General features: G+C 43.9%; 1 long non-coding RNA gene across 2 annotated transcripts in view; it reads right to left on the bottom strand.

Moving 5' to 3' along the window:
* The window catches only part of LOC146347156 (uncharacterized), a 134,588-nt gene extending 107,816 nt beyond the window's left edge, over window positions 1-26,772 (bottom strand). The window contains exons 1-4 of one of the 2 annotated variants that reach the window (XR_014790170.1): window positions 26,080-26,772; window positions 25,180-25,294; window positions 5,920-6,050; window positions 4,556-4,652 (exon numbers count right to left, since the gene is read on the bottom strand). This is a non-coding gene — a long non-coding RNA (uncharacterized LOC146347156). Of the gene's footprint in view, window positions 1-4,555; window positions 4,653-5,919; window positions 6,051-25,179; window positions 25,295-26,079 lie in introns of those variants that run through there. The other variant, XR_014790171.1, reaches the window with a different exon arrangement.
* Between the last annotated feature and the right edge of the window lie 456 nt (window positions 26,773-27,228).

Raw genomic sequence — 27,228 nt, 5'->3', positions numbered from 1 at the left:
ATATTTAATCATGGTGCATCATGTCTATTCTCCATGCCATCTAGCAAAGTAACCTGAAGGTCAGTAACAGGAATTCATTTGCGGCAGGTATCCTATGCAAATGGTAAGAATCATAAACTCATGAAATTTCCATTTAATTTCTCACCTAATAGTGAAAGATTGGCTTTTGTCCTTAGTAATATTTTCCAAACCTTGTGACACAAAGAGTTTCACTAATTTTAGTGGGAAGTGTTTTATGGGAAGTGTTACGGACGTGAAAGTGTTAAGGTTTATGCGGTACAGAGGAATGAGTCATTGTGGAACTCTTTTAAAATAATATAATGCAGTGGAATTGTTCACCTAAGGAACAAAGAAGTTATTCCTTTTATTGTTCTATTGTTTATCTCTGCTATTTTATCTTTCTCTTCAAAGAAAATCTGTATATTTAAGGATAAATTATCATCATAAATGCACATTGCTTTCCAGTTCTCATGGAAAAATTAACAAACTAAGACTTGCAATATGTCTACATCCTACTCATTTTACAGTGAATGGGTATATATTTAATACCTGAGTTGTATTTCAAGAAGTAGTACCATGACCTCAAAACTCTTGCACTATGTAACAAAGAAACGTGATCAATATTGCCAAATTGTGATCCATTAAAGCAAACACTTCACTATTTGGCAGTATATATTGCAGGTGCAGAGCCCCTAATCCAGATCAGGACCACAGCAGCAGGGAGGGTTAAAGCTATTTGCGTTGCCCTTATTTTCGCCGTAGTCTACGTAAAGATTTACGTAGACTACAGCGACCAAATAAGGAACGCGAATGGCGGCTCCCTATGGGGGCCGCCATTTGCGTATGCGCTTTTTTTTTTTTTAAGTCACCCATGATAGGCTACGTGACGATTTACGTAGCCTATCACGGCTGACTTTGCAAATCTAGCGGTGATAGGCTACGTTAATCGTCACGTAGCCTACCACGGGGGCGTTTTTTTTTTTTTTTACTTTTTATTTCGCGGCCGGGCGAGGCGAGGCGCCTCCTCCCCGGCCTGAATTTCGGCCGGGCGAGGCTGGAAGCCTCCCCCCTGGCCTGAATTTCGGCCGGGCGAGGAGGGAAGCCTCCCCCCCCGGCCTGAACTTCGGGGGGAGCAGCGAAGCGCCTCCCCCCCACCGCAAACAAGCTGCGAGACCAGGTAAGTGGCTTTCGTGCACCCCTACTGCCACTACAAATCTCGATCTGAAGAAGGAATTACTATACCCCTCCAAAGTAATTTCCCAGTTTCTCCTCCTGTAAAAACTCTTTTTTTCATAAAATGACAGACACCTTCTACACAGATATGCACTGCATGTAGGAGTACTGGTAGTTTTAGGCTGCAATTCTATAGCCACTTACCTGGAAGTAAGTCAAACTGAATTCAGTGGGACTTACTTCTGAGTAGACATGTATAAAATGTTTCTGTTACTGACCTTTCCACTCTGTTTTTTATGAGTTATGTGTTTTGTTGTCACTGTTGTATCTTAAACTGTGTTATAAATCACCCTGAGATTAAGAAAAAATTATGAAGGGCAATGTTTTTGTTGTTTATTCATTCAGTCGCTTCCAACTCTTCATGACTTCATGGACCAGCCCACGCCAGAGCTTCCTGTCAGCCGTCGCCACCGCCAGCTCCCCCAAGGTCGAGTCTGTCACCTCCAGAATGTCATCCATCCATCTTGCCCTTAGTCGGCCCCTCTTCCTTTTGCCTTACACTTTCCCTAGCATCAACATCTTCTCCAGGGCATCCTGTCTTCTCATGATGTGGCCAAAGTACTTCAGTTTTGCCTTTAATATCATTCCCTCAAGTGAGCAGTCTGGCTTTATTTCCTGGAGTATGGACTGGTTCCATCTTCTTGCAGTCCAAGGCACTCTCAGAATTTTCCTCCAACACCACAGTTCAAAAGCATCTGTCTTCCTTCACTCAGCCTTCCTTATGGTCCAGCTCTCTCAGCCATAGGTTACTATGAGGAATACCATTGCTTTAACTATGTGGACCTTTGTTGTCAGCATGATGTCTCTGCTCTTAACTCTTTTATCAAGATTTGTCTAGGGATGGCGGAGAATTTCTCCCCGAAACTTCGGGGGGCCGAGCGCCAACGTGTTCGGCCCCCCGAACAAGTTTCGGGGAGAAATCCTCCGCACACCCCGCACCCCGCACCCCCCCCGGGACGGGACTTACCTTCCCTGAATGTCCCTCCCGGCGGCGGGTCCGGCTGGCGGTTCGTCCGGTGTTCGAGCGGGGCGGGAGCGGCAGCCGGTCTTTCGACCGGCTGCCGCCCCCGCCATTGCAATCAAAGAAAAAAAAAAAAAGTCCCCTGATAGGCTACGTGACGATTCACGTTGCCTATCACGGCTAGATTTGCAAAGTCAGCCATGATAGGCTACGTGAATCGTCACGTAGCCTATCATGGGTGACTTTAAAAAAAAAAAAAGTGTGTACGGATAATGCCGGCCCCAATAGGGAGCCGCCATTCCCGTTCCTTATTTGGTCGCTGTAGTCTACGTAAATGTAAATGCTATTTGCGTTGCCCTTATTTTCGCCGTAGTCTACATTTACGTAGACTACAGCAACTAAATAAGGAACGCGAATGGCGGCTCCCTATGGGGGCCGCCATTCGTGTACACGCTTTTTTTTTTTAAAGTCACCCGTGATAGGCTACGTGACGATTCACGTAGCCTATCACGGCTGACTTTGCAGATCTAGCCATGATAGGCTACGTGAATCGTCACGTAGCCTATCAGGGGACTTTTTTTTTTTTTTACTTTCGTGTTCGCGGCCGGGCGAGGCGGGAAGCCTCCTCCCCGGCCTGAATTTCGGCCGGGCGAGGCGGGAAGCCTCCCCCCCGGCCTGAATTTCGGCCAGGCGAGGCGGGAAGTCTCCCCCCCCCGGCCTGAACTTCGCGGGGGGAGCAGCGAAGCGCTCCCCCCCACCGCGAACAAGCTGCGAGAAAAGGTAAGTGACTTTCGTCCACCCCTAGATTTGTCATTGCTCTCCTCCCAAGAAGTAAACATCTTCTGATTTCCTGGCTGCAGTCAGCGTCTGCAGTAATCTTTGCGCCTAGAAAGACAAAGTCTGTCACTCCCTCTATTTGCCAGTTATCAATCAAGGTGGTTGCCATAATCTTGGGGGTTTTGTTGGGATATACGAAAGTTCTGCCACGGATCTCAGGGAGGCCGAATGCCAGCGCATTCGGCCCCCTGAAATCAGTGGCGGAACGGCCCGCCACCCCCCCGCCACCCCCGGGACAAGACTTACCTTGGGCGGATCTTCCTGGTGGTGGCGGCAGCTCCGGCGGCGGCTGTGGCGGTGGTGCGGCGGCGGCGACGGCCGGTCTTCCGACCGGCTGCCGCCACCACCATTTCCAGGTTAAAAAAAAAAAAAAAGTGATAGGCTACGTAAATCTTTACATAGCCTATCACGGCTGACTTTAAAAAAAAAAGACGCTACGCTATTTGTGTTCCCCTTATTTTCACCGTCTTAGTACGTAAATGTTTACGTAGACTAAGACATGCCAAAATAAAGAACGCAAATAGTGGTGGCCATGGCCGCCGCCATTTGCGTACGCGCGTTTTTTGTTTTTTGTTTTAAATCAGCCGTGATAGGCTATGTAAACATTTACATAGCCTATCACGGCTGACTGCAGGGACGCAAACGGCGGCGGCTACAGCTGCCGCCATTTGCGTCCCTGCTAGCCAGCGGCCGGATGTCCGGCTGCTGGCAGAGCCGGCCAGCGGCTCCGCAGGATCGCTGCAGAGCACAGCCAGCCGGCAAGGATTCCGGGGGGGAGGAATGGAGCGCCTTCCCCCCCCGGCCAGGATTCCGGGGGGAGGGACGGAACGCCTCCCCCCCCATCAACATAATCCGCAGAAAGGTAAGTCACTTTCATACATCCCTAGTTTTTTGAGGTTTGACTGCAACCCAGTCAGCTTTTGCACTTTCTTCTTTTCGCCTCCTCCTCACTTTCATCCATCAAAGTGGTATCATCTGCATATCTGAGATTCTAAATGTTTCTTCCAGTGATTTTAACTCCAGCCTTGGATTCATTCATCAAGCCCAGCATGTTGCATGATGTGTTCTGCGTACAGGTTGAATAGGCAGAGTGAGAGTATACAACCCTGCCGTACTCCTTTCCCAATCTTAAATCAGTCCATTGTTCCGTGGTCTGTTCTTACCGTTGCTACTTGGTCATTATACAGATTCCTCAGGAGGCAGACAAGATGATTTGGTATCCCCATACCACCAAGAACTTGCCACAATTTGTTATGATCCACACAGTCAAAGGCTTTAGAATAGTCAATAAAACAGAAATAGATGTTTTCCTGAAACTGCCTGGCTTTCTCCATTATCCAGCAGATATAGGCAATTTGGTCTCTAGTTCCTCTGCCTTTTCTAAACCCAGCTTGTACATCTGGCAATTCTCGTTCCATGAATTGCTGGAGTCTACCTTGCAAGATCTTGAGCATTACCTTACTGGCATGTGAAATAAGTGCCACTGTTCGATAGTCTGAACATTCTTTAGTGTTTCCTTTTTTTGGTATGGGGTTATAAGTTGATTTTTTCCAATCTGGTGGCCATTCTTGTGTTTTCCAAATTTGCTGGCATATGGCATGCATCACCTTGACAGCATCATCTTGAAGGCAATGTACATATAATAAAAGGGCCAGTTTAAGCTTCAAATGCCTGAATTTTGACAGACAGACATGAAACATCTGTTATTTTTATACTTTTTATACACGAAAGTCACTTACCTGGTCTCGCAGCTTTTCGCGGTGGGGGGGAGGCGCTTCGCTGCTCTCCCCCCAAAGTTCAGGCCGGGGGGGAGGCTTCCCGCCTCGCCCGGCCGAAATTCAGGCCGGGGAGGAGGCGCCTCGCCTCGCCCGGCCGCGAAATAAAAAGTTAAAAAAAAAAACGCCCCCATGATAGGCTACGTGACGATTAACGTAGCCTATCACGGCTAGATCTGCAAAGTCAGCTGTGATAGGCTACGTTAATCGTCACGTAGCCTCTCACAGGTGACTTTAAAAAAAAAAAAAGCGCGTACGCAAATGGCGGCCCCCATAGGGAGCCGCCATTCGCGTTCCTTATTTGGTCGCTGTAGTCTACGTAAACCTTTACGTAGACTACGGCGAAAATAAGGGCAATGCAAATAGCGTTGCCCTTATTTTCGCCGTAATCTACGTAATCTACTGTTGGTGGGTGGTTCGTCTGCCTGGCTAGGTGATATTCAACCTGTTCTGGAAGGGGTTGCACTCCCCCTAAAGGATCACATTCGTAGTTTGGGGGTGCTTTTTGCGTTGCCCTTATTTTCGCTGTAGTCTACGTAAAGATTTACGTAGACTTCAGCGACCAAATAAGGAACGCAAATGGCAGCTCCCTATGGGGGCCGCCATTTGCGTATGCGCTTTTTTTTTTTTTAAAGTCACCCGTGATAGGCTACGTGACGATTTACGTAGCCTATCACGGCTGACTTTGCAGATCTAGCCGTGATAGGCTACGTTAATCGTGACGTAGCCTATCACGGGGGCGTTTTTTTTTTTAACTTTTTAGTTTGCGGCCGGGCGAGGCGAGGCGCCTCCTCCCCAGCCGGAATTTCGGCCGGGCGAGGCGGGAAGCCTCCCCACTGGCCTGAATTTCGGCCGGGCGAGGCGGGAAGCCTCCCCCCCCAGCCTGAACTTCGCGGGGGGAGCAGCAAAGCGCCTCCCCCCCACCGCGAAAAGCTGTGAGACCAGGTAAGTGACTTTCGTGCACCCCTAGCTGCAGACCTGGTCTTTCAATGGTAGCTGTACCCCATTCACCACCAGGTCAACATCCCCCAACCTCCTCTTGTCTCCCACCAAAAGTAACTCGGTCTTGTCAGGGTTCAGCTTCAGCTTATTCCTCCCCATCCAGCCACTCACCGTCTCCAGACATTTGGACAGGGATTCTACAGCCAACCTTGGTGAAGATCTGAACGAGAGGTAGAGCTGTGTGTCATCCGCATATTGTGAAGTGTCTGAACCAGGCCTCAATAAACAGATCTTTCCAGGGTCTGTGAAACAGAAACTTCTGCATTATTTTGGTCATGACTACATTAAAGGAAAGACTTGAGAGAAAGGATGGAGGAGTATAGGTGCTGTCCTTTGCTTTGAGGCCTAAACAGACAAAGGTATAGTGCTTTGTTTTGGAAAAGTCGAGGCAGTGAAATCTTTTCTGATGCTGGTTGCTGTTGCTATTGGCAGGAGAGCTACGATATACCAGGAGGAAACAAATACAGAAAATAAAAAGCTAATGGCAATCAGTAATGTAGTGTGTCTTCTGAAGACCACATGTTGACCTTTTATCTTTGCCATCTTCTCTTCCCTTAAGGAACTGGAGATATTTATACAATAGGTAAAAGAACAACTTTGAAGTGTCATTTGTTGAGCTGAGCATAAGTTATGATTTTTGCTTGAGCCCAGCAGGATATTCAGCTACAAAAAAAGGAGAGTTTTGAAGTTATAGGTCCTGCTTTTCTGAACCATTTGTTTCCAGGTTCTTAAATGCAAGCCATGATCTCTGCTTTTGAACAGGAGTCTGGATTTCAACTGAAGAACCCTAAATAAAGCTTACAATAGGCTGCAACGGCACACCACTGTTTTTGAAAGGGTAAGAGCTGCCAGTTATACAGTGTTATGGATTTGCTTTGTGCAGATGCTCTGGACAAAGATGCAATTAATAAGCTGACTTATTGTACCTCATGTTTGAAGAATAAAATATTTAACACCCTCACTTCCCCTTAATTCACAATAAAAATAGGATTAAAGGCTTTTAAGAGTCTCATTGCTGAATATACTATAGGCAGCAACTTCATCTACTTGCTTTGCATTAGAGATGGATGCTTTTGTGATATTTTGCTATTTAGCTCTGGTGCTATTGCTGATGTATTGGCAGCATTGATTGTGCCACAAATAACATAGATGAAAGCCAAGATACTCAGAATCCATGTTCCAGTAGTTCTATTAATGTTAGTGGTATGATCTGAAAAAATATGACATGATGGTTCCTAAGTGTGAGTGTTATCCTATGTTATAACCCTAACTTGTTATCCTGATTGTGTGTGTGTGTGTGTGTGTGTGTGCGTGTGTGTGTGTGCATGTGTGTGTGTATATATATATATATATATATAGCATTTGGCTTAAAGCAATAGTTGCTTGTAACTTCTATAAAAACACATTTGGGAATATGTTTTTATATGCCAGATTTATCTTATTTTGTCATTGAAAGCACCACAACAGAACTGGTTACGCAGAGTTTGTAGCAACCTCACCCACCACTTTATGATTGAATAGAATGAGAATTCAGTCATAAAATAATAAGTGGTGTTTAAAAAAAAAAAAAAGAATTGAAATGTTTGAGGAGGCTTGGAAAATTATTGGAATGTTTTTTGTGAAAACAGATTATATTCATATTTTATAAATTCATCCGTTTAGCTACCCTTCTTTTATTTCCTCAATGTGTTTTCTGTTCTTTGGTATTCTTTTCTAAGTACTTAAGGTAATTGCCTTTCAATAATTTGACTATGAAGATAATATTAATTATTTTTTATTTTTTATTTATTTTTTTATTATAGATGTATACCCTGTCCTTAAAAACAATTTCTCAGGATGACTGGGAATTTACTATTATATATCCATGGTTACATGAAACTGCAGCTGGGCAAGCAGTTATAATTCAGAATCCAAAGATCCGCTCAACTAGTTTTATGTATCCAAGAGTGTTATGAATTCATATTTATTTTACCTTTCCTTGTGGTGCATGACAAAAGTTTTGTTTGTTTTTAAGGGAGTTACAAAAAGCAGTGTATGCCATGGCACATGAAGAGCTGCTGTTGACATTTTTAAAAAGTCCCATGGGGTGAGCAGAAGCTTGCTGTAGCCATTTGGAACGCAGCTACAATCTCTTGTGTCTTGTATTTGGAATTTCTCTAGCATGGTAAAGGATATGTGCATTCTTTGTTTGTAAGTTCCAATGAAATATTACTGAAATTGTTCTTGTTTAATTGACTGACAGTACCATCTTATGCATGCATTGCTGAGAATTAAGTGTCATTTTATTTGTTAAGTGTACTCACAAGTGGATGTGCATAGAATTGCAGCCTGAATTTGTTGATGGATATCAAGGAACTTGTTACAATGTCAGTTAACTAAAAAAAATAAAAATTATTCCATCTCTCTAGGGTGGGGGGTGGGGATTTGTAACTTATAGCCAGAACATATTCTTTGCTGTGCAAAGAAAAAGGGTGTATGATCAAATACAAAGGCTCTCAATGCAGTATCATGAAGTTGTAGCAATTCACCAGCAATATATTTAGGTTCATGTATGAGTAAGGGGAGAATGGAAAGCTCCACAGTGGCATGATTAATAGATCCCTTGGAATGATGCAAAATTATAAAAATGCTTAAGTATTCATTCAAAAACATATATGCCAAGTATCAAGCAAATGTATGCAAGTTGCTGGGGCAAAACACCGGGACAGAGCAGATCACTTTAAATTTGAACAAATAGGGTAATAATTTTTTAAAAAAATATTTTATCAGTGGTTTTTCACAATACATAGCCTGTCTGCTTTGTATTGCCATTGTAAATATCATTGTCAGTTTTATCCTCTCCATATACAGTACTTTTGTTTTGCCCAGCAGTACTATATTCCACACTTGCCCAAGATCTTGTCAATTTCATCCCCCACTTTGGCGCTTCACCACACTTCGCTAGGTGAGAGATGGAATTGACAAGTCCTTTGACAGGTACAGAATATAGCTCTGCCAGGCTAAATGAAATAGTGTATATGGAGAGGATGAAACTAACAAGGATATTTACAATGGCAATAGGTAACAGACAAGCAAACTTGCAAAAAAGACCACATACATTACGACCCCATTAGCACAAATTTAAAGACCCCAAAAATAATATTAAAAAACCCACAATCTCATCTGCACAAATTTAAAGACCCAAATAATAATAATAATAATAATAATAATAATTAATAATTAATAATAATGGAGAGCCAGTGTAGTGTAGTGGTGAGAGTGACGGACTGGGAGCCGGGAGATCCGGGTTCTAGTCCCCACTTGGCCATGGAAGCTCACTGGGTGACTTTGGGCCAGTCACAGACTCTCAGCCCAACCTACCTCACAGGGTTGTTGTTGTGAGGATACAACGGTGAGGAGGAGGATAATGTAAGCCGCCTTGAGTTCCTTGCGAGAGGGAGAAAGGCGGGGTATAAACGCAATAAATAAATAAATAAATAAATAATAAAAAATCATGATCCCATTGGCACAAATTTAAAGACCCCAAAAGAAAAAAAACATGATCCCATTTGCGCCAATGTAAAGATCCCAAAATAATATTTAAAAACCATGATCCCATTTGTGCAAATTTAAAGACCCCAAATATAATAATAATAATAATAATAACTCATGACCCTATTCACGCAAATTTAAAGACCCGAAAAATAATTTTAAAAACCCCACAATCTCATTTGCACAAATCATGTGACCCAAACATTTTTTAAACCCACAATCCCACGTGCACAAATTGCCACCTCCATTTTAAAAAATCAAAAATACGCATATTGGATCGACATGCTACAGATTGAGTCAACACCACTGAGGGGAATTGGAACAAATCCACCAGGACTGAACCAGTAAAATCCATCCAGATTTCACTCCCAAAACGGAATTCTCATACATCCCAAGGTAAGGGTAATGGTGAACACCTCTTTACAACAAAATGTGATTCCATCTTGCCTAAAATAGGCAGTGGTAAGACCTTTGTTTGTTTGTTTGTTTGTTTGTTTGTTTAAACCCTCCCTGAATCCTACTGTACTGGATAATTTCCAGTCTATCACTAATATTCCATTCTTGGGCTAGGTGCTGGAGCCTATGGTGGCTTCTCAGCTCCAGGAGTTTTTGGATGATGTGAATTATCTAGACCTATTTCAATCTGGCTTCAGGCAAAGCATGGTGCAAATTGCCCACTGTCAGGTTGGGAATAAGGGACCAGATAGCCCACCTAGCAACCTGATCCTCTGGGTTTGAAATGTTGAACTGACACTTGGGGTTACCCTGCTTCCATTGGACGTTCACCCGAGTCTCAAGCAAGTGCTTTTAGCACAGATGTAGCCTCCACTCCTACCCCCCTTTTCCGGCTCCCATTTGCTGTAACTGTGGCAGCACTTCCCAAGTGAAGTGGGGGGTGGAGACTAACAAGTTGTTTGACAAGTACAGTATATGGCTCTGCTGGGCTAAATGAAGTGGGTGAAACTTCATTGAAATGGGTGGAGAGGATTAAACTGAGAAGGATATTGACAAGAAGGGAATATGCCTCTGTAGGGCTACATAGCAGACAGGTGGACCTGTGATAGTACACAGTTGCAGAACAGAGGTAAAAAAATAAAAAATAAAAATAATAGCAACATTTGTGCACTTATCAAGATCCATTTTTTAAAAAATGCGCAAATCACAATTTGTGCAAATTACAAAACCCATTTTTTTAAAAGCAAATTGCAGCCATTTTTTTAAAAAAGGGAATCCACGTATGGTCTCTACTCGCTACAGAGCGAGTCGATGCCAGCAGAATGAAACAGAACAGAATCTGCAGGGCCAAACCGGAAAAAAATCTGGTGAGCTTCATGCCCCCAAACGGAATCCTCTGACATCCCTACTTTTGTCATGTAAGTGGGCCTGTTGGGTTAGATGCAGTTTTATTCTGTTGATGTTGTTTTTAATTGTGTTTTGATACATTTTGTTATTGTTCTAATCAAGTTTTATTTGTGATTGTAAGCTGCCCTGAGTTCCATTTTTCTTAATAGAAAGGCAGGGTACAAATCAAATGAAATAAATAAATAACTTCCATGTGCTTGTTGTGGGCTTCCCAGACCCAGATGTCTCTGGTTAGCCACTCTGGGAAACAGCTTTCCTGAGTAGATAGGCCTTTGGTTTGACCTAGCAGAGCTCTTGCATTCTTCTTATGTTCTTATATGAAGGGCCGTAGCCCAAAAGGACTGCTGGATGTTAACGATGAATCAGGGTTGCCATCTGATCATTGGTTGACCAGCCTCACTGGACTGAGGTTTTTAAAGTTGAGGCCCTATTATTTATAAAGTTTTGCAACTAAGAGGAACTCTATACATAAAGTGTCAAAGATTTGTCAGCAATATTAGATAATAATGACCAGATAGATTCAGGTCCTCTATGAAGCAACTGAACTTAACTGTTCAGTGTGGAAATAATAAAATGTTACTTTAATTATAGGTGCAGCAGCAATAAACATTTGCAGGTACCTGCATTAAGAGGCTACAAGTGAGAAAGGGGAATAGTCTGATAGTGTAAAGGAAGTCTTTATTACTGATAATCCAAGCTGGAGCAAATGCCATCACTATTTTTCCAAGTGCAAGATCCCAGGGGTTGGGGGTGGGGGTGGAACCTTATTCAATATCCATTGGTATTGCCATGCTCATGTTGGAAAAGAAAACTGCCAGGGTGATGCTTTTCTGGAGATGGAGATGTCTTACTTTATACTCAGATAAAATAAGTGATGGTGTTCAATTAACCTTAAGAAACCTTAAGAACCATGTAAGTTACGCAGAAAATTGGCTGAAAACTCTCCACTTCACTCAGTGCTCAGTCATCTCTCACTCAAGTGTTACATGCCAAATCCATGAGGCAGAAGATGATCAGCTGTCCTCTGCCAAGACAAAAGACGTCAGCTGAGTGAAAAATAAAAGCCCACAGTCTGCTCACAAAGGTCAGAGAAGGGCATTAAAGAAAGGATTTCTTAGAATCTATGTACCTAGCTGGTGGTAGCAAGATAATGATTCTATGTGGAATAAAAGAAGGAAAATAGAATAAACAAACAGTGTACATTAGGGGTGATTTAAATGTTCATCAAACAATGAATTTCGCAAGAGATGATTAACAAAATTCATCCTTTTTTAAAATGCACAATTTAAATTGTGCTTTTTTAAAAAAAGGATACATTTTCACGCTTTAATTAATGGGGGGAAATGCGTATTTGGGTGCACGCTTGTAAAAGTGCACTTTTTTTGCTGTTTGAAATTGCACACTTGTCCTGTTTGGGAAAAAAAACATGCTCATTTTCATGGGCGAGGAGAAGGCAAAATGAACATGAGTGGGAAACAGAACATCTCAACAAGCATGAAAATGGCCCGTTCACCCAACCCTAACTAAAACCAACACCTTGAAATGTATTTATTTATGTATCAATGTATGAGTTGCATTTCAGCCTAAATAGGGTGCTCAAAGAAATTTACAATTAAAACGTGTAACAATGTAAAAACTTTTCAAAATTTAAAATCATTAAAACAATCTGAAAACGTTAAAGACAATAAAACAATTAAAGTAATACCAACAGCAGAAATGGAGAGCAGGAGAGAGCCTTACAAACAGAATGTGCAGCTGAGCTAAGAGAGTTATTAAAAGATGGGGGGGAGCATAGGGATGTACAAAAGTCACTTACCTTTTCGCGGATTCTGTTCATGGGGGGGAGGCGCTCCATCCCTTCTGGAATCCTCAACGGGTGGGGAGGCGATGCGGTCCTCCCTCCCGGAATCCTCGATGGCCGGCTCTGCTCTGCAGATTTCCGGCAGCGGACTAGCTGATGTGGACGCAAATGGCAGCCGCCATTTACGTCCAGCCAGGCAGCCGTGATAGGCTACATAAGTCTTTACGTAGCCTATCACAGCTGGGGGGGGGGAACCCACCATACGCAAATGGAGGCAGCTACGGCGGCTGCCATTTGCGTTCCCTATTTTTCGCCAATTTATCTTACGTAAATATTTACGTCAGATAAATCGGCGAAAAATAGGGAACGCAAATGGCGGCCGCCGTAGCCGCCACCATTTGCGTACGCTGGGGGGTTGGGGAGGGTTGCCCAGCCAATACGTAAATTCTTACGTAGCCTATCACGGCTGGAAGGGTGGCAATGGCGGCAGCAGCAGCCCAGCCGTGGCCGGCCAGGAGACCAGCCACTGGAGCCACTGCCGCCGCCGGAACTGCCGCATCCGCCCCAGGTAAGTGCCGTCCCGGGGGGATTCCGCAGGGGAGGGCAGGGGGCAGGAGGCCATTCCGCCACGGATTCCGGGGGGGGCGGATTCTAAAGAATCTGGCCTCACTGGAATCCGTGGCGGAATTCTCTGCCAACCCTAGAGGAGCAATCCTATGGCTGCTAGTCAGTGGCTAGACAGCCATAGGATATGTGGTTTTCTGGGAACTAACCTCGGAGCCCATGCTCTGAGGTCATTTCCCAGAGAACCAAACTCCCCCCGATTCCATGCTGTGCTCTGTACTCAGAAAAGGAGCACAGAGCAGCCAGAATGGGGCGTTCCGGGGCAGGGAAGGTGGAAATGCCAATGCGACACATCCTATGTGTCGTCCAGCAGCCTCCTCCCCCACTCTGCCTTCCCATGGCTAGACAGCCGAAATCAGCTGTCTAGCCACAAATGCAGGGCAGGAGAAGCACAGAGGGAACGATCCCCTCCATGCTTCTCCTGCTGTCAAGGGCTCCTTGGAGGTCTCTCTCAGTCTAATCCAGTAGCCAAGTCCAGACACAGACAAAGGAATTCCTTTCAAAGCTTTATTCTTCTTTTACAACTTAACAACTCTACCGTTAGCAACTAGATCTGAGCAGCACAGTACCTATGCCCTAAGTTGGAACAGTTGGTCCCTGTTTGAAAGGGAATTACTGGCAGACCCCTGAACTTAAGGACTAGGGAGAGTCCCTCCCCTTTTCCCTTGGATCCTCTGGGCGCAGCCGTTGTTTGCGCGCCAACCTGGCATTACGCCTCCTTTCCGTGCCCTCCATCTGGTGCTGCTCTCTGCGTCTGCGTCGCGCATCCACCAAGTCTGCTATCTGTGCCTGGTCACTCCCTGGACTGCTAACTAAACTAGGAATGCTGGTGGGAGGAATCTCCGTCAGCTGTTGGTCCTGGGAAAGAGGAGCGCGCTCCTCTCCCAGGAGTGACTGCTCTTCCTCAGAATCAGAACTACTCTGGGATTCTATGGGCTCAGTGTCCACCCGACACCTGCCCTGCGTTGAATAGGCGGTCACTGCCGAGTTTGGAGGTGGCTGCCTATCTCCATAGGATTGCGCCCTAAAGATCTTAACAGCCTGCCTAAAACCAAACAGAGTAGAAGCCAGCCTAAATCCCTTTGGGAGAGAGTTCCATAGATGGGCTGTGCTGCAGAGAAGACCCTAACCTATGTTCCTATCAAGTTATCCTCTCGTGATGATGGGACATGCAAAAGGGAATCTGAAGCTCTATGGTCAAGAAAGTGTGCGCCAGAAAGCAATCTGGCAGTAGGGGTGGACGAAAGTCCCTTACCTGTCCTCGAAGGACGTTCGTGGTGGGGGGGAGGCGCTTCGCTGCTCCCCCCGCGAAGTTCCGGCCGGGGGGGGAGGCTTCCCGCCTCGGCCCGGCCGAAATTCAGGCCGGGGGGGAGGCTTCCCGCCTCGGCCCGGCCGAAATTCAGGCCGGGGAGGAGGCTTCCCGCCTCGCCCGGCCGCGAACGCGAAAGTTTAAAAAAAAAAAACGCCCCCTGATAGGCTACGTGACGATTCACGTAGCCTATCACGGCTAGATCTGCAAAGTCAGTCGTGATAGGCTACGTCAATCGTCATGTAGCCTATCACGGGTGACTTTAAAAAAAAAAAAGCGCGTACGCTAATGGCGGTCCCCATAGGGAGCCGCCATTCGCATTCCTTATTTAGTCGCTGTAGTCTACGTAAATCTTTACGTAGACTATGGCGAAAATAAGGGCAACGCAAATAGCGTTGCCCTTATTTTCGCCGTAGTCTACGTAAATCTTTACGTAGACTACAGCGACCAAATAAGGAACGGGAATGGCGGCTCCCTATGGGGCCGCCATTATCCGTACACACTTCTTTTTTTTTTTTTAAAGTCACCCGTGATAGGCTACGTGACGATTGATGTAGCCTATCACGGCTGACTTTGCAAATCTAGCCGTGATAGGCTACGTTAATCGTTACGTAGCCTATCAGGGGGCGTTTTTTTTTTTTCTTTTATTGCAGTGGCGGTGGCGGCAGCCGGTCGAAAGACCGGCTGCCGCTCCCGCCCCGCTCGAACACCCGCCGAACCGCCAGCCGGACCCGCCGCCGGGAGGGAGATTCGGCGAAGGTAAGTCCCGTCCCGGGGGGCGGGGGGGTTCGGAGGATTTCTCCCCGAAACTTGTTCGGGGGGCCGAACACGTTGGCGCTCGGCCCCCCGAAGTTTCGGGGAGAAATTCTCCGCCAACCCTATCTGGCAGCTGCATTTTTCACCAGCTTCCATTTCTGACTATTCTTCAAAGATAGTTCCCTGTAGAGCATGATTAAGGTTATTAAGGCCTGGGGGGTGATTAAGGCATGGATCACTGTGGCCAGATCTGAGTTCTCCAGGGAAGGATGCAACTGGTGCACCAGTTGAAGCTTGACAAAGGCGCTCCTGCCCATAGCAGCTACCTGACCCACCAGGAGCAATGCCAGGCCCAGAAAACAATTGGCAACCAGTGCAGGTTTTTCAAGACAGGTTCCATACGGTACTGATACCATTCACCAGTTAGCGGCCTAGCGGCCATATTTTTCACCAATTGAAGTTGCCAGGCACTCTTCAGGAGTAGCTCCACATAGAGCACGTTGCAGTAATCTAAGCGTGAATAACCCAGGCATGGAGAACTGTTGCCAAGCCAGACCAGCTCAGGAAGGGTCATAGCTGGTGCACCAAGCATGTTTGCGTATATTTGTCCACCTGAAGATCCAGGGACAGTGTAAGAACAAGGAGTACTCCCAAGGTATGGACCTGACCCTTCAGGAGGAGCACAACCCCTTCCTGATCAGATTGAATTCCAATCCTTGAGTCAAGCTTTCTCCTGACGTAACAACACCTCTGTCTTGTCTGGCTTTAACCTCAGCTTGTTCAACCTCATCCAGCCTGTTATCAAGCTCAGGCAACATTGAAGGGTTATGACTGCTTCCTGCTAAGGTACATCCACTGCAAGAGATGTGAGAATCACTAGTAGTACTTAGTTGTTGGCCTTTGGTGCTTATCAAAACACACTTAAAAAAAAAAAAAAGCAGAACTCCCAACCACTAGTACTCTTTCAGATCTACAGGAGGAAGGAACAAAGGAGCAACCACTTTCTGTTAGCACTAGATTCACATAAAAGAATTAATCTGTTTCCATCTAAAGTATGTAAGATTTTAAAGATGCCAAAATGAAGTCCCTAAAGAAAAATAGCACATAATAAAGTTCAGGACAGGAAGATTTAAAGCTATGACAAAGTTAGAAGTTGAAACTCAGCAGGAGTTACAGAATACACACAGAGAAAGAGAAAGAGAAAGAGAAAGAGAAAGAGAAAGAGAAAGAGAAAGAGAGAGAGAGAGAGAGAGAGAGAGAGAGAGAGAGAGAGAAAGAAAGAAAGAAAGAAAGTTAGTTTAAAGTTGCTTAAAAAGAAAAAGTGGGGGACTGGAGTAGATTTCATTCCTGTAACAAGATATTTGGAAGTGCCCGCAATTGCAATCTCACGTTCACTTAACTGGGAATAAGCCCCACTGAATTCAACAGGCCTTATTTCTCAGGTGACATATATCAGATTGTACTGAGTGGAGTTCCAAAAAATATCCCTTATTTTTATTATTTATTATCAAACTTAATGAGCTTTTCTACACAAGGCATTTATTGTGCACTCATCATTCCCTAATCATGGTTGTTTATGGGTTCTTTAGATTATGTTCTGACCCTCCAGTTTTGCTTCTGTGTCTAAAGAGCAAGTTTCTTTTAGAGCAGGGAAATGTGTTATGATTGGTGAAAGTGAAAGAAAATGCTTTTTTCACGTGTGTATATTCACTATTCCACTATACCATGGTGCCACCTAGGGGTTATGTACTGGAAAAGCAGGAAAGGAAATGCTCTTCATGTAGTGTTCCGATCTCAATTCTACGACAAACCCAAAGGAAATACAGCGTAATAATAGCCTAGTGTAGAATGCCCTATATCTCATCTTTCCATCAAATATTTATTTTTTATTTATTTATCCGTGACACTTGTATACTACTGAATTGAATAGAATAAAATCCATCAGTGGTGGCTTACCATAAACCTTATTCAAGGTGGCGTACCATAAACCTATGCTTAACACAGTTGAAGCACCTACACTAAAGCATCAATGATCAGAACATCCAAGCACACAGCCATTTTAGGAGACATATTCTTTCAGCAGGAAACATTAAAACTGTGGACTATAACAACAAAAATGAGTTGGGAGCTGGAGGCACTGCACTGCAGTGGTTCTGCTCCTACTTGGATGGCCGATTCCAGAAGGTGGTGCTGGGGGATTATTGCTCTGTGCCATGGCAATTGTGCCATGGGGTTCCACAGGGCTCTATTTTATCCCCGTGCTGTTTAACATCTACATGAAACCACTGGGGGAGGTTATCCGGAGGTGTGGGCTGAGGTGCCATCAATATGCAGATGACACCCAGCTCTACCTCTCCTTCTCATCAAACCCAGGTGAGGCAGTGGCTGTTCTGAATTAGTGTCTGGGCATGGTGATGGACTGGATGAGGGCCAATAAACTGAAACTCACTCCAGACAAGATGGAGGTACTCTGGTCACTGCACTTTAGGAAGGATGCAGACAAACAGGAGAGGGTTCAGAGGACGGCAACAAAGATGATTGGGGACTGGAAACAAAGCCCTATGAAGAGAGACTGAAAGAACTGAGCACGTTTAGCCTTGAGAAGAGAAGACTGAGGGGAGATATGATAGCGCTCTTCAAGTACTTGAAAGGTTGTCCCAGAGAGGAAGGCCAGGATCTCTTCTCAATCATCCCGGAGTGCAGGACACGGAATAATGGGCTCAAGTTACAGGAAGCCAGATTCCAGCTGAACATCAGGAGAAACTTCCCGACTGTTAGAGCAATACAACAATGGAACCAATTTCCTGGGGAGGTGGTGGGCTCTCCCACACTCCCCAGGAGGCATTCAAGATGAGGCTGGACAGCCATCTGTTGGGGATGCTCTGACTTGGATTCCTGCATTGAGTAGGGGGTTGGACTTGATGGTCTTATAGGCCCCTTCCAACCCTACTATTCTATGATTCTACTGTTGGTGGGTGGTTCGTCTGCCCGGCTAGGTGATATTCAACCTGTTCTGGAAGGGGTTGCACTCCCCCTAAAGGATCACGTTCGTAGTTCGTGGGTGCTCTTGGACCCAGAACTATCACTTGAGGCACAGGTGGAGTCAGTGGCATGGAGCACTTTTTATCAGCTTAGGCTGGTATACCAACTACGCCCTTATCTGGGCAGAGATAGCCTAGCTACAGTTATCCATACTCTGATAACTTCTCGTCTGGATTACTGCAATGCATTATACGTGGGGCTGCCTTTGAAAACAGTCCAGAAAGCTGGTCCAAAATAGGGCAGCAAGATTGTTAACAGGGACTGGCCAATGAGCTCATATTACACCAGTACTTTTCCAGCTGCACTGGCTGCCAGTCTATTTCCGGGCCTGATTCAAAGTGCTGGTATTAACATTCAAAGCCCTAAATGGCTTGGGGCCAGGTTATCTGAAGGATTGCTTCCTCCCATATGTGCCTGCCCAGACCTTAGGATCATTCTCAGCGGCCCTTCTCCATGAGCTCCTGCCAAAGGAAGTGAGGTGGGCGGCTACTAGGAGGAGGGCCTTTTCTGCTGTGGCACCCCGGCTGTGGAATGAGCTCCATAGTGAGGTTCACCTGGCACCTACATTGTATTCCGTCTGGCACCAGGTGAAGATCTTTTTATTTTCCCAGGCATTTTAGCATTTTAGCTTTCTAGACTTTTAACTTTGCTGTTTTAAATCTGTACTTTAAATCTCTGCATTGCTGCTAGGTTTTATTCTGGTTGTATTATTATACTATAGTTTTAATGTTTTAATATTTTATATTGTTTTACTGTGTGCTTTTTGGTTTTAATTTTTGTGAACTGCCCAGAGAGGTTCAGCTATTGGGTGGTATGAAATGAAATGAAATGAAATGAAATGATGAATGAATAAATGTATTGGACAACAAGAATAGGCAAGTTGGCTGGGGTAGGATGGACGAATGAGTCGGGGGAATGACGATCAGGGAGGATGAGAAATGTTAAACAAAATCATATAGACCTGAAGAATATTAAGGTGCATATTAATGATGACATCTGTTATGTAAAGCTTAGAAATCCTTTAACTATAGAATGCCACATAAGGTCTGACAAGAGACTTAAAAGGCTTCCATTAATTTGTGATGGCAGCAATTAGCAAAGAGGGTGTTGGTGCTTGCTAGCACTCAAGCTGTCAGTTTCTGGCAATTTTTCATGTTTTGGTTTCTGGTAAACTTTCACTGCTGCTTATCTAAACAGAGCATTGCATTCAACCAGAAAACAGGTCGTTCCCCCCCCCCCCCGTGCGCACACACACGCACGCACACACACCATTCCTCTTTCATTCTGCCAGATATTTTTAAACATATTCTGGACACCCATCCAAGAGCTTCACGCTCAGAAACAGTATGAATTGTATAGAGACCCATTCGCTGCAGAGAAGAAGGCTCTTTGAAACCCTGTCCAGATGCACACCTGCTTTTGGTGCCAAGAAAACACAACCTGCATAAAGGAGGCAATGTAACAGTGATGGCCAGATGGAAAAAGACAGCGACTGTTCACCTACTGTGCAATAACATGGAAACTACCTGAAAGGGGATGAGCACAGCCAGAAGAATTGACAGCATCCTGATAGGTATAGTCTAAGAATCCAAGGTTGCATAAGAGCGTTTTAAGTTCCTCAGCCCAAATTAACAGAATAAGATCCATGAGAGCTACCTTACAGCTGTGAAGTGATCTGCTTTTGACAGATGGTCCATAGAGATTGCTGGCACTTGGTCAATGTCAGTGCAGCCTCTAAGAGCTGTTTAGCTTGACCGAAATATCAGTAGTGGTAGCAGGAATCATGTATCTCAAAATGAGATGGTCATCATCAAGGCCACTGACTAGAGTAAAGACTTGCGCAACATGTAATCCGCTGCTCCTTTGCCATTCCCTAGGGAAGACTCACTACCCTTAAAATGCCCCTGTCCAGATAAATGCCCTGTTGTTATTTCAGGCAGTTGGAAACAGAAATGTCTCCCCAAAGGATTTAGGACAGGAGTAGACAACCTTTTTGGGCCCATGGGCATATTTGGTAATTTAAGAAATCATCTTGGACACTACTACAAAATGGCTGCTATGGAAGTTAAGGATAGTCACAAGGGACACATAACCTGCCCAATCGACTGTTACAAGGCAGAGGTGGGGTCTGAGCCACAACACACTAAGCAACTGCTTTGAACCACAGTTCAGCACCTTTTTCTTTTTTCCTCTTTGATTTCTTGGTGGCTGGGCAGGCCTGAGAGGAAAGCATCAGTCTGCAGCTGCCCACTGTGTTCACTTCCTAAGAATGACTGTGAGTCCCATCATGTAGCCCAGAGGCATCCATGGGAAATGAAGATTGCAGCAGCTAGAGGCCCTCACTTGGCTTAGAAGTTATCCCAGTTGCCAGTAAGTAATGTGTTGTTATTGTTATTTTTAAAGTGGTTGGAGTAACGCACCTTGGTGAACACCAAGAAAGGTGTCCAGGAGCACAGTGGTGCCTGTGGGCACCAGATTGCCAATGTCTGATTTAGGATCATAAAGAGAAACATAGGGCGCAATCCTATGGGGATGGCCGTAAGCTTCCGAACTCGGAGGCTTAAAGCCATCCAAAACAGAGCGGGAGGTGCGGCAGAGGCAATCTTCGTTTCCGCACTCCTCCCACTCTGTATTTTTGCTAGACAGGCTTTTCACCCATCTAGCTGAAGCATCGGGGTGGAGGAGGGAAGGAAGCTGGGAAGGCTTTGGGATATGGTGTCAGCCCTCCCCTTCCCACCCACCAGCACGCCCTCTTTCCCTTCCCTCCGAGTTTGCTTTTGCAACCTCAGAGAGGCAGCTGGCGCAGTTCTCTCCATGTTGGCTGTGGGAGGAGGGGGCAGGGACCTTGGACTCCAGGGTCTGTGGTTGGAGCACTGTCTCCGACCTCAGATCCAGGAATCTGAACTATCTTATGGCCCCCAGAATCTGACTAAGGGCCATATGATTGCTCTCTTAATGTCACTGTAGATTTGGCATATTCTTTATGTACTTCATGTTATATTGTGCTTTGTATTATGAGATATATTATATAATTTAAATGTACATCATATCCTTTGTACGTTGTTTTCTGTGACTTGATGATGCAGATTAATAAAAATGTGCAAGAAAACCTATCCTCATGCCTAAAGTGCCGTAGGCGTAGTGTGTGAAGATTATCACATAAAAAAGGGATTAAGGCTGCAATCCCATACAAACCTACCAGGCAGTAAGTCTCATTGGAGTTAGTGGTGCTTACTTCTGAGCAGACATGTATAGGATTGTGCTATAAAGTATGCAATTCCTGTACTATAGCTCAGAGAGATATGACTTCAATAGCCCTGAGGCAACTGCCCTATGATGATGATTATCAGATAAACTTCCTGAATTAGAATAATCTTAGGAAAATTGCTGTTATGATATGAATGCCTTTTCATTTAGAATGTGCCACTTCTGATATTGTTAATACGATGTAAAGAGTATTTCTAAATTAACTGTAGTCAATTGAGATTTTACAGTAGCTTTGTAGATGTGGAAAAGCAAAAAGACATTTAAGTGGCAATGCTGAAAACACCTTCAGATATTCTTGATAAAATTATTGAATGATATGAACTCTGGAGCTTCGGTAAATCTTTCAGCAGAGAAACTCGAGAAAATTAAAAATGGGTTTGGTCAATAGCTTCCAAACCATAAAATAAGAACATAATCCAAAGATTATTCTTGGATAATCAAGGGAGCTAAATTTAAGTATTGCTTTGTGCTGTGTAAACTCCCAGGGTTTATTTGTTATCTTAAACTGATTTAGCCATTCCTTATTCCAAGGAATGCTGAAAACTGTAGTTGCAGGGTCAGAACTTTTCCAGCCCCTCACCAGACTACAATTCCTAGGGTTGGGGTGCCATGACAATTAAACTATACATTTGGAATGTAATAATGCTCCCAATGTTACCCACCTTTTTTAAGAAATTGAATTTAAGATTAAATATCCCAGTGTGCTGTATTTCTGCATTTTAGCAACAGCTGCCTTTTTATGACTTTTACAAGATAATGAACTTTTCCTTTTTGAACAAGTGTAATCTAGGTGTTAAAATGAAAGCTAACATAAGCTATACATTTTTTAAATAGATGACTCATTGCATTTGCTTCACAAGTCTCCACTTTCTAGAAAGGGATTCATCCCACTCTTTCCAAATGATACTTCATACCTTAGTCTTACTCACTTGTCACCTTTTTAAAAAAATAAGCTATTATTTGCAAATAATAATAATAATAATAAATGAAAAATCCTATCAACCTGAACTCAAACAAAGGAAACTCAGTCCTGCTGATGATGGACATGGAAACTACACACACACACACACACATACATATATATATATATATATATATACACATATATATGAAAGCCCAAACACTGTAAGAAAGCTTACTTCATGCCATATAGCAGGGGTGCCAAAAGTGTGGTCTCTGGACCACAGGTGGACCACCAAGCCCTGTCTGGCAGCCACCAGAGACCCAGCATCTGCTGCTGCCAAAAAAACTGTGGCAGCACTTAAAAAAGAACAGAAAGAAAAATGTTCTAGGAACAGACTCTGTGGTTGCTGCTGTATTGAGAAGTATGTTTACCGAGAATGGAATCTCATTCACTGTGTTCACTATGGCTTACTTCCTTTTATGTTTGTTTAGACTTGCAGACCTGTAGACTACAATCCTATGAACATCTGTTGAGAAGCAGCTCCTTCTACCTGCACCACTGAGTCCCAGATAAGCGTGTACAGGATTCCAGCCTAAGAATGCAATTCTATGGACTGCGTCCTCACTGCTCAGAAGCCCCTGAATTCGGGATCTTCTGAGATTCCTGTGCCCTGCTGGGCTGAAGCCAGCAGGGCAGGAGGAGTGGCGAAAGCAATCTTTCCCTCCCGCCCTCTGATCTCCTGTATTTTCACTAGGCAGGCTTTTCAGCCTGTCTAGCAATGGCACTTCATAGGGGGAGGGTAGGAGACTGGAGGAGGCTCAGGATGACTTGTATCCTGGCCTCTCTGCTCTCCCCTCTTCTCCGCCCACCAGAATACCCCCCATCTTCCTCTTCCAAGGCCACCTTTCTGACCTCAGAGGGCAACCAGCACGATTCTTTCCGCACCAGCTGCGACAGGGTGGAGGAGAGGGTCAGATCTCCGATTCACCCTTCTGAGATTGGCGTGCTGTCTCCAATCTTGGAGGAGTTTCCCGAGCCATCCTATGATCACTCAGAGATCATAGGATGGCTCCTAAATTGCTTAGCTGCACTTTTATTACCTGAGCTACAGGCAGTTCTGCTAGATGTCACATTCTGTCAAAGCAATATTGAGAGAGTTCTATGGCAAAATTATGTATACATGTGTTTGTTTGTTTGTTTATTTATTTATTATCCCACATATCTGCCCAAAAATACCAGCACTTGGGCCAGGCACAAATTTTTAAAATCTATAAAAATATTTATAGAAAATGAGATGTACATTTGAGTATTGTAAGTACCAAATATATGTTTTGCATCACAAGCTGCATTCAGAACAAGCTTTATTTTTTTTCCTCCTCTAGACAAGGCTGTTTGAAAATCTATACTGTGCCCATGACTTTTAATATCATGTTTGTTTACATGTTATTGACTGTTTTATAAGCATATGAAATGCACAACAGGGCGATCTCCACTTTTTATCAGTGAATGAAGTTGTGCAACTCCCTCCTCTTTCTAGAAGTTACTGCTCACCTTCTCCTCAAGGCCCAATTTATTGTTCTTTTCTTACAAATGAAATAACCTTCCCTGCCTTCTAGCCAACGTAAGTTAGATACCAAAAAACAGATACAAGGATTAAATAATCCTCAGATAGTCCTCTGTACTTTAATATTATTAGTGCTAGATAAAAATGTCAAAAGTAAAGGACACTGAAGAGGTGTATCCTCGGAGATACATGGTGCTCCAGAGTTCTGGAATAAAGAACATCCAGTGTGCAGGGTGCATCTTTGGAATAAATGAAAACTGTTAACTCTTCAACATTCATCCTGCTCCTTTTCAGCCTTTATTCCATCCATATTGCAGTGCTCTTTAACGGTTCTATGGAATATCTACAGACTTCAAACTGGAAATACTGATATCTAGGGCAAGGTTTCTACCCAAACTCCAATTCTGGAGAAACAATTGCCACTGAAACTGGATCTGTCATTGGGATTGACATGTTGTCTCATCAGAACATTGAACAAAATGGCCAACGATGGGCAGTACGGGTGTTCTTCTAGAGAGAAAGGAGCAGAGTCTCTTTGGTCTCCTAAGGTCTTAAAAGATTGTTAAGACGGGAGCAATTTGGAAATAAGAGTTGTCACTCTGGTGTAGTTTTATCTTTTATCTAAAGTTGTTAGTGAATACTTGGGGTAGGCTAGGAAGAGATCTATTTATGGTTAATGTTTTATAACCTCACAATTCCTCAGTTTCCTGCATCAATTGCACCCTTGACACTTCCTGAGTTTTCTGAGTTTCTCTTCCTGATAAGTTTCTGAGTTTCCTATGCCCTGAAATCAGCAGGGCGGGAAGAAAGCCTTTTTCTCCCTGCCCTCCGATTTCCTGTATTTGCGAGGGCCCATCTAGCGACATGGCCTCCCCCATACAGACAATACTATCCAGGAGATCTTCTGAAATTATTGATGTTAAACTCAGAGAAGCTGTTGCTGTTTGCAATTCTCTAATTAAAGAAGCTCCATGTTTTGTTAGAGCTTTGAATGATGTGTTTGAATTAGTAACGCCCTGAGTATATCTTTGTAGTGAAACACTTCTCAGTATCAATTCATTTGTCTGTAACTATGGAAGGAACACCAATGACAAATACTGGATCGAGTGCTGCCACCTATTGGTTATATGTTTCTGAAAAACATACTTCAAGCATTTATGAACGGAAATCATATACGAAGTGAATAGGGTCTAAAAAAAACAACAACTCACCATGATCTCACATATTCTTCCAGGCTCCAAACTCCAATAGTACATGGAGTTCCCTTGTCTCAATGGTCAATCCACTTTCCAAAATCATTATGTGCTTCAGTCTTAAGATATTTATCTGAAAATAAGGCTACAATCAATCTCAGTTACCTTCTGGGAATAAGTTTTATGGAACTCAGAGGTACTGACTGTGACTTATGAAAGCTGGAGTCCAACAACATCTGGAGGACCACATTTAAATGCTTTATCAAATGTCATTGAGACTGAAATCCTAGGACAGTATCCAACCGTGTCACTATATTGCACTATTATATTGTGCTAATTATATTGCGCCAGCAGAAACTAGGTTTTGAACTATGCACAAGAGAAGAATCCAACTAAAGTTACCTTTAAGGCTATTTAAAAGTTCAGTATGCTTGAAAATATATTTTAAAAATTAAGCAGGGAAACAGTGAATGATGTTTTAACTTGTTAAATAAATGAAAACATGCCGCACAGGAAATCTGAAGATCTGAATGGTGTATAAAGAAAAATAAATTCAAAAGAACGTCACATGAAGAAGGAAAATGTGAAATGTGCAGTGACTACAGAGAAAATACATTTGTACTCATGAACCACGTGGGTTACATGCAACGTAAACTACAGTTTAAGTCTTGCTAAGGCCTATTAGAAAACAATATTAGGAAAACTGTTTTAGGGCATCAAATGGAATAGCTATTACATATAAAAGTTACAGCAGGCACAACCAGGGGCAGTCTGAATTGTTTTCTAGCTCCACTTAAACTTCCAGTAGTCCAAACTACTTAAATTCAATGCTCAAACCTTTCAACTATATAGCAGTATAGTCTAAACCTTTAGAGAAAAGGAATGGGGGGAGGGGAATTAAAAGGAATGTATAGCTACCTGTCCCAAGCACAGAAGTGAAGAACAAGTTCTTGTGGACCTACATGTAGATTGGAGAAGGCCCCTTCCAGGGTCCAAGCTGTAAGACCCAACAGAATCCAGATAGGAAAAATTAATCCAGGTAGCAAGTGAATAAAAAATACGTTTTAAAATGAAAACGGTGGTGAAGCCCAAACCTCACCAGTGAGAAAAATAAAATAGAGGGGAGAAACTACACCAAGCTGCTCAGGAGCCAGGTGTCCAGCTCAAAAATACCGGCTTGGGGGGAAATAGCCCAAAATAGTCTCAAAGCCAGAAAAAACATGTTCAAAAACAGAAAGGAGGGCCCTTCTCTCAAAGGAAGGCAAAACCCAGGCTGAAGCCAAAAAGGCCCCCAAACCAAACCACAATCTGCTAAGCTCAGAGTTGAGCAAAAAGTAAAGATCAAACCAAGAAGGGAGGAGCAAAAGTGAGTTCCTCTAACCAAGTGCAGTTGGTTTTTGATCCCCCGACATCCCTCTGTCGTTCTGTTTTTTAATTGGCCCTTTTCCATAGTTGCCGAGTGGAAAATTTGGTTTTGGATTGGTGAAAGACACACCGAATGGGCAGAAACCTGCAAAAACAGTCTTTTGTCATAGTTTCAGGCAGCTGATGTTACTCTAGGCCTTATCAGGGTATACCGGAACAATCGGGTCTCACGGAGCTGCTAGCTGTGACAAGTAATAAACATTGTAACTTCTTATCATACTGGCCTATTGTTCTACAACATAACCATAGGTCTGTCAGCATGACTCTGCATCTCAGACTCCAGGCAGCAAAACCTTTCTCCCCTCAAGGAAAGACAAGCTTGCTTGTGAACCAAAGTTTCACTCCCATTCCATTCCATGACTGCCTTATAAGCCCTCTGTTCCCAGCACTTGAACCCAACAATAGGGGTGAAAGTGACAGAAGGGTCTACATAAACTCATGTCAAGCCAAGCCCGACCTCCTAATGGGTCTGCACCTAAGGGCGCAATCCTACGCATGTTTAGGCAGAAAAAAAAAGTCCTACAATTCCCAGCATTCCCCAGCCAGCATGGCTGCCTGGAGGGATGCTGGGAGTTGTAGGACTTTTTTCTGTCTAAATGTGCATAGGATCATGCCTTAAATCATTATGCATTGGCACAACAC

The sequence above is a fragment of the Heloderma suspectum genome, chromosome 4 (assembly GCF_057233095.1).
Source record: "Heloderma suspectum isolate Gila_16-S chromosome 4, 16-S_ref, whole genome shotgun sequence".
NCBI classification, from domain to species: Eukaryota; Metazoa; Chordata; class Lepidosauria; order Squamata; family Helodermatidae; genus Heloderma; species Heloderma suspectum.
This window is presented reverse-complemented; position numbering and strand designations above follow the sequence as displayed.